Raw genomic sequence first — 6,000 nt, forward strand, 5'->3', positions numbered from 1 at the left:
AAGAGTCCTGGGAAAAATGGTGGCTTCTTACGAAGCGATTCCATTCGGCAGATTTCACGCAAGAATTTTTCAGTGGGATCTGCTGGACGAATGGTCCGGATCGCATCTTCAGATGCATCAGCGGATAATCCTGTCTCCAAGGACAAGGGTGTCTCTTCTGTGGTGGCTGTAGAGTGCTCATCTACTAGAGGGCAGCACATTCGGCATTCAGGACTGGGTTCTGGTGACCACGGATGCCAGCCTGAGAGGCTGGGGAGCAGTCACACAGGGAAGAAATTTCCAAGGAGTGTGGTCAAGTCTGGAGACTTCTCTCCACATAAATATACTGGAGCTAAGGGCAATTTACAATGCTCTGAGCCTAGGAAGACCTCTGCTTCAAAGTCAACCGGTGCTAATCCAGTCGGACAACATCACGGCAGTCGCCCACGTAAACAGACAGGGTGGCACAAGAAGCAGGAGGGCAATGGCAGCAAGGATTCTTCGCTGGGCGAAAAATCATGTGATAACACTGTCAGCGGTGTTCATTCCGGGAGTGGACAACTGGGAAGCAGACTTCCTCAGCAGGAACGACCTCCACCCGGGAGAGTGGGGACTTCATCTGGAAGTCTTCCACATGATTGTGAACCGTTGGGAAAGACCAAAGGTGGACATGATGGCGTCCCGTCTGAACAAAAAACTGGACAGGTATTGCGCCAGGTCAAGAGACCCTCAGGCAATAGCTGGGACGCTCTGGTAACACCGTGGGTGTACCAGTCGGTGTATGTGTTCCCTCCTCTGCCTCTCATACCCAAGGTACTGAGAATTATAAGACGGAGAGGAGTAAGAACTATACTCGTGGCTCCGGATTGGCCAAGAAGGACTTGGTACCCGGAACTTCAAGAGATACTAAGAAGGGACTTAATTCAGCAAGGATCATGTCTGTTCCAAGACTTACCGCGGCTGCGTTTGACGGCATGGCGGTTGAACGCCGGATCCTAAGGGAAAAAGGCATTCCGGAAGAGGTCATCCCTACCCTGGTCAGAGCCAGGAAGGAGGTGACCGCACAACATTATCACCGCATTTGGCGAAAATATGTTGCATGGTGTGAGGCCAGGAAGGCCCCCACGGAGGAATTTCAACTCGGTCGATTCCTGCATTTTCTACAAACAGGAGTGTCTATGGGCCTCAAATTGGGGTCCATTAAGGTTCAAATTTCGGCCCTGTCGATTTTCTTCCAGAAAGAATTGGCTTCAGTTCCTGAAGTCCAGAAGTTTGTCAAGGGAGTACTGCATATACAACCCCCTTTTGTGCCTCCAGTGGCACTGTGGGATCTCAACGTAGTGCTGGGATTCCTCAAATCACATTGGTTTAAACCGCTCAAATCTGTGGATTTGAAATATCTCACATGGAAAGTGACCATGCTGTTGGCCCTGGCCTCGGCCAGGCGAGTGTCAGAATTGGCGGCTTTGTCTCACAAAAGCCCATATCTGATTGTCCATTCGGACAGGGCAGAGCTGCGGACTCGTCCCCAGTTTCTCCCTAAGGTGGTGTCAGCGTTTCACCTGAACCAGCTTATTGTGGTACCTGCGGCTACTAGGGACTTGGAGAACTCCAAGTTGCTAGATGTTGTCAGGGCCCTGAAAATATAGGTTTCCAGGACGGCTGGAGTCAGGAAAACTGACTTGCTGTTATCCTGTATGCACCCAACAAACTGGGTGCTCTTGCTTCTAAGCAGACGATTGCTAGTTGGATGTGTAGTACAATTCAGCTTGCACATTCTGTGGCAGGCCTGCCACAGCCAAAATATGTAAATGCCCATTCCACAAGGAAGGTGGGCTCATCTTGGGCGGCTGCCCGAGGGGTCTCGGCTTTACAACTTTGCCGAGCTGCTACTTGGTCAGGGGCAAACACGTTTGAAAAATTCTACAAATTTGATACCCTGGCTGAGGAGGACCTGGAGTTCTCTCATTCGGTGCTGCATAGTCATCCGCACTCTCCCGCCCGTTTGGGAGCTTTGGTATAATCCCCATGGTCCTGACGGAGTCCCCAGCATCCACTTAGGACGTCAGAGAAAATAAGAATTTACTTACCGATAATTCTATTTCTCGTAGTCCGTAGTGGATGCTGGGCGCCCATCCCAAGTGCGGATTGTCTGCAATACTTGTACATAGTTATTGTTACAAAAATCGGGTTATTATTGTTGTGAGCCATCTTTTCAGAGGCTCCGCTGTTATCATGCTGTTAACTGGGTTCAGATCACAGGTTGTACAGTGTGATTGGTGTGGCTGGTATGAGTCTTACCCGGGATTCAAAATCCTTCCTTATTGTGTACGCTCGTCCGGGCACAGTATCCTAACTGAGGCTTGGAGGAGGGTCATAGGGGGAGGAGCCAGTGCACACCACCTGATCCTAAAGCTTTTACTTTTGTGCCCTGTCTCCTGCGGAGCCGCTATTCCCCATGGTCCTGACGGAGTCCCCAGCATCCACTACAGACTACGAGAAATAGAATTATCGGTAAGTAAATTCTTATTTTATGTGGGAAACACTCTGATGTCTTTTAATCAGATACAAATTAATTTTGGAATTACAGTGAAATAGCTTTATTAATACCTTCAGATAATGCATTGGTTACATTCTTTCCCTTCTTCTTCAGATTCCCTATGTACATAGGTAAGCCTTTCAGAGTAACAGATTTCCACACCAGGGAAAAGAGGGGGAATTTCATTCTGGTATATGGTACTCTCAAAACTAAAAATAGCTGAAAAGACTTAGCCACAAAGAAAATGGGAAGAAGATCTGGGGTTTGTTTTAGATTAAAGACAATGGTCCCAGGTGTTTCAATCTATACATAGCATGTCAGCATCTTTATTGCAAGTAGAAAAATACATATATTTTTTACAGAATATATTTGACGCCGACAAAGATGCATAGGATATGGCCGGATCAAGTAACTATGTGTTGGAGATGTATAGCGGAAACATGAGATATATTACAAATTTTTTGGTCTTGTAAATAAAGCTAGCTCGTTTGGGCCAAAATAGAAAAAATTATATATTCCCGTTTGGGTGTTAATATACAGTTAACACCTCCGATGGTCCTTCTTGATATAAATCCAACAGAAATACAAGTGGCCTTAAGATATATTTTAAACCGTATATTTATTACTACGAAGTTACCAATTGCTCAGTGGTCGAAACAGAAAAAGAAACTATCTATTATAGAGATAATTAATAAAATAAATCACAATTCTAAAATTGTAACTGCAAATAGGAGTGGGAACTCTAGAATAGTTAAGAAATGGTATAAATGATCATGATCTACCTATATGAATGTGAGTAATGATGAGTAGAGACTAGTAGAAATAACAATCTACAGAGATTTATTGAAATACATGTAGAAACATCTTGTAGATATTTAGGGATGCCTAGAGGAGTTTGATAACTGCATTACTACTTGCTTCTTATATGAAATAACTGCATTCTGAAAACCGTTTATAGTTTGTCATATATGAAATTATTATACCCTGTATCAGAAAGTCTAAAATGATGAAATAATGGAGTAAAAAATGTCCTATTTATTTGTGTATGTCTGTGTATGTTTTATGTATTGAAAGCTGGAAAAACTAAATAAAATAGAAAAAATAGTATAGTGTGTGTGTGTGTGTGTGTGTGTGTGTGTGTGTGTGTGTGTGTGTGTGTGTGTTTTAAGCAGGATATGTCACCAAATCAGTTACAAATGTAGAGGAGTTTGGAGGACAGAAAAAGGCACAAAATGAATCAAGACAAATAAACAAAAGGGTTGTTGGAGACCAAATGGGATAAAATTAGTAAATCTAGTGGGAGAAGGGAGAAAATAATAGTATAATACTGTGCAAAAGTTTTAAGCATGTGTGGGAAAAAATGCTGCAAAGTAAGAATGCTTTCAAAAATAGAAGTGTTTTATTTTTATCAATTAAAATGCATAGTGAATGAAGAGAAATCAAATCAATATTTGGTGTGACCACCCTTTGCCTTCAAAACAGCATCAATTCTTTTAGGTATACTTTCACACAATTTTTGAAGGAACTCCGAAGGGAGGTTGTTCCAAACATCTTAGAGCTTCTGTGGCTGTAGAGTTGCTCAAATCCTTCAGTCTTTTCATGTAATCCCAGATAGATTTGAGGTTGAGATAAGGGGCCATATCCTTACTTCCAGCACTCCTTGCTCTTCTTTAAGCTGAAGATAGTTCTTAATGACATTGTTGTATGTTTGGGGTCATTATCCTGCTGCAGAATAAATTTGAAGTCAATCGGATGCCTCCCTAATGGTATTGCATGATGGAGAAGTACCTCTCTGTATTTCTCCGCATGGAGGACACCATTAATCATGATCAATCTGCCTCACTGAGGGGCATGTGGATTGGTGCAGTGTCCTCTTTCCCAGCATACAACCGAGAGCAGCTAACATGAAGGTGATGCCTATGATCAAGATGGCTGAAATGCAGGAGAACGTACTGGTGAGTAGTTGCCGGGTCAGGTCAAGGAAGGCACAGGACTGGACCACTCCCCTCCTGTGAACAATATACACATATGTATTATTTTATAGTGGGCAGCACCAGGCATGGCTCCAGCTATTAATGATCATCAGTAGTAGCTCATGTAATCAAGATTAGTTGCCAGAAAGAAAGGATTATGGGTTATTTCTGTGGATAGGCTTAGGAGTTTTCACCAGTGGTTTTAGATTTTGTTTATTGATTACACAGCAATTATGCTGCTATCCCATAAGAAGAGGGGTTTTTTTTTTTCCTGCAATGAACAGGTTAATATGTTTCCTTTTATTGCACCATACAGTAAGTGTTGGTATACAAGTAATCACCCAGAGATCTGTTCATCGTATCAGACTAGTCCTATCTATTCTCAGAAATGATGCAAAAACAATTGATTTATGTTAATTAAAAAAAAAAAAAGGTATCTGCAATTTACTGCATATTTACTGGTCACTGGAGCCTATTGTACAATTTGCAAAGAGAACTATAGTGTAACATGATTCCAGAAGTAATAAAGACTTTCTCCATTACAGAGCTTAGATTGGTATTACTGGCCTTCAACACCCAAGGGGTTTTGGTATTTGCAAGGAGTTCATACACTCAAGCTTCCTGTGCATAGCTGCAGTATACACTATGAATTGGGTTTTCAAAATATAGTAACAATTAGTGTGGGCTGATGCCTTCAAGCATAAGATCTGTTGTTGTATTGACTTGACTTGTTTCTGTTTGTTAACAGGGAGTTTAAGTTGGCTTAGGGGCTGGCATGCTTAAATATAGAAATTTTCTCACTAGGGCAGGTGTGAGATTTCAGTTTTCGGACCATGGGTGTGGTGTAATGCCGCCCAAGTTCGGCAGCTGTGCGAGATGCCGGCCAAACTCTGAATTTTTTTTAAAAAAAAGGGCAATCGCTTACAAGGCATGGTTTTGCCCTCTAATACTCCTTTTACACCAATATCCCAGGTCTGATCCAGGATTTGGAACACTGCTTCAAGCCGGGTTAGACCCGGGGCTCCCCCTTTTATACCGCAGTGCCGATCCGGGATATTGTGTAAAAGGGGTATAAGTGATTGCCCCTTTAAAAAAATGTCCAAGTTCATCTGGCATCCCGCACTGACGCCGAATTCGAGAGGCATTACATACCGCCCAATGAGTAAGAGCTTAGAGGACAAAAGGGTTAGTGCAGTATAGTGAGTTTTAAAGACTTTTTTTAATGATCTCTGCCTAACCTTTTGCAGCCAATCTTAATTTTTTATACCTACAACTTTCTGCGACAAACTTTTTTGTTATTCGTAAGAAGTAAAAATTGTGATTTACACATGCATGTATACTGTAAAGTATGTGTGTTTATTTGTACATTCAGTCACCCTCAAAAATACTCTCCACTTGAATCAATACATTTGTCCAAACATGTTTTCCCATTGCTCAAAACATTTTTTAAACTCTTCTTCGTTGATGCCTTTTAGTACTTTTGCAGTTTTTTTGTTTCACCTCTTAAAC

General features: G+C 42.3%; 1 protein-coding gene across 1 annotated transcript in view; it reads left to right on the forward strand.

Annotated features, from left to right (window-relative positions):
* Positions 1-6,000, forward strand: part of MB21D2 (Mab-21 domain containing 2) — a 165,717-nt gene that overhangs the window by 77,904 nt on the left and 81,813 nt on the right. The window lies entirely within an intron of this gene.

Source organism: Pseudophryne corroboree, chromosome 4 (assembly GCF_028390025.1).
Source record: "Pseudophryne corroboree isolate aPseCor3 chromosome 4, aPseCor3.hap2, whole genome shotgun sequence".
In the NCBI taxonomy this organism is placed as follows: Eukaryota; Metazoa; Chordata; class Amphibia; order Anura; family Myobatrachidae; genus Pseudophryne; species Pseudophryne corroboree.